A 2,500-nucleotide genomic window follows, 5' to 3' on the forward strand; every position below is an offset into this window, starting at 1 on the left:
GGACGGGGCCTTGTGCCCATGGTCTTCGCAAGACAGCGTCCAAGGCACCCGAAAGCCCAAGGGAACCCAACCCGGCCGACACTTGCAATCGCACATGCTCTCTGCAACACACCATCAATGCCGCCCAACGGGGCCAGCACGAGCAGTCCTCCGCGGTCCCCTGGCCCTGCGCACGTTTGTCTTCGAAACCGAGCATCAATGCCACAGAAAGTGCGGGGCGCCAGCTGAGCCATCATCCGCGTTGCCATGGCTCGCTTGGCCTTGGCTTGCCAGGCCCCGACACGAGCAATCGCGCATTTTCTTTGCAACCGACCATCAATGCCGCCCAACGGGCCAGCACGAGCAGTCATCCGCGGTCCCCTGGCCCTGCGCACGTTTGTCTTTGAAACCGAGCATCAATGCCACAGAAAGTGCCGGGGCGCCAGCTGGAGCCATCATCCGACGTGCCATGGCTCTGGTCCCATGGTCTTCGCAACCGAGCATTCGTGACACCGCGGGGCCAGGACACCAACCCTTCCGACACGAGCATTCGCGCATGTTCTTTGGCCACACAACGGCGCCAGCACGAGCAAAATCATCCGCGGTGCGGTGGCCTTGCACGGCCTTTTGTCTTTGGAACCAACCATCAGTGCCACGGGAAGTGCCGGAGTCCCGGCATCCGCGGTGCCAAGTCATTGCGCCCTTGGTCTCTGCAGCGGGGCATGCCGGGCACTCCAACCATTGCAAGCAAGCAAGCAAGCAAGAAAGAAAGTAAGTAAGTAAGTAAGTATTACATATAGGGGCGGGACATGCGGGGAGATCTGCGAACGTGCATTACGGGGCACACGCGTACCTACCGGGGCATACCGACCCCTATTGGGGCACACGTGTGCATATCGGGGCATACGGGCCTATCGGGGCACACGCGTACATACCGGGGCATACCGAGCCCTACTGGGGCACAGCTGCGCATATCGGGGCGTACCAAGCCTATCGGGGCATACGCATGTATCCCAAGGCATACCGAGTCTATCCGGGCATACGCGTTCATACCGGGGCGTAACGGGCCTATCGGGGCATACTTGGGCATATCCGGGCAAAAAATGCCCAAAACTTGCGCAACCTTGGCAACCGTGCGTCCATTCCTCTATATGCCTAGCCTTGCCAACCGTGGTCCATTCCTCACTATATGCCATGGCCTTGTGCCCATGGTCTTCCCAAGACAGCGTCCAAGGCCCCGCGAAGGCCAAGGGAGCCCAACCCAGCAATGCCCTGCTATGGCAAGCCAAGGCCAAGCATTCCGGTGCCTACAAAAATGCAATTCCTCTCTATATGCCTAGCCTTGGCAACCGTGGTCCATTCCCCACCATATGCCATGGCCTTGTGCCCATGGTCTTCCCAAGACAGTGTCCAAGGCGCCCGGAAGGCCAAGGGAGCCCAACCCAGCAATGCCCTGCTTTGGCAAGCCAAGGCCAAGCATTCCGGTGCCTAACCTTGGCAACCGTGGTCCTTTCCTCACCATATGCCATGGCCTTGTGCCCATGGTCTTCGCAAGACATCGTCCAAGGCGCCCAAAAGGCCAAGGGAGCCCAACCCAGCAATGCCTTGCTAGGACAAGCCAAGGCCAAGCATTCCGGTGCCTATCCGGGCAAAAACGCCCAAAGCATGCCCATTCCTTAGCCTATCCAGGCAAAAACGCCCAAAATCTGCACATTCTAGTGCCTATCCGGGCAAAAACGCCCACCAGCATGCCACCCTCCTATAGGGTTTGCGCAACCAACCAGCCTAACCACCAGTGGCAACCAAAGGTGCTGTTAGCGACGACTTCTGAAGACGCAACGAGACGCGACGTGTTTGCGCCCAGACGCGACGAGACGATGCGGGATCTGCGCCCAAGAATGCCTAGACCCGTCGACTTGATGCGGGATCAGCTCGCCCAAGCATGCCTAGTGTGCAAGGCCTGTGTGCAAGGCTAGTGTCCAAGGCTAGTGTGCAAGGCTCATGTGGAACGCTAGTGCGCAAGGCTAGTGCCCAAGGCTTGTGTGCCAGGCCCGTGTGCAAGGCTAGTGTCCAGGGCTTGTGTGCATTGCTTGAGTGCAAGGCTTGTGTGCATTGCTCGAGTGCATGGCTTGTGTGCAAGGGTTGTGCGCAAGGCTAGTGTGCGGGGCTTGTGCGCATGGCTAATGTGCACGGCTTGTGTGCATGGCTACCGTGCAAGGCTAGTTTGCATGGCTAGGGTGCAAGGCTCGCATGCGAGGCTAGTGTGCAAGGCTGCGTGCAAGGGAAGCGTGCAGGGCGAGTGTGCGAGGCCACTGTGCACGGCGCCAGCACTAGCGAGCCATCATCCGCGTTGCCATGGCTCGCTTGGCCTTGGCTTGCCAGGCCCCGACACGAGCAATCGCGCATTTTCTTTGCAACCGACCATCAATGCCGCCCAACGGGGCCAGCACGAGCAGTCATCCGCGGTCCCCTGGCCCTGCGCACGTTTGTCTTTGAAACCGAGCATCAATGCCACAGAAAG

This window comes from Tasmannia lanceolata, unplaced genomic scaffold (assembly GCF_043159265.1).
Source record: "Tasmannia lanceolata isolate RefF3 unplaced genomic scaffold, GAP_Taslan_0.1 ptg000064l, whole genome shotgun sequence".
NCBI classification, from domain to species: domain Eukaryota; kingdom Viridiplantae; phylum Streptophyta; class Magnoliopsida; order Canellales; family Winteraceae; genus Tasmannia; species Tasmannia lanceolata.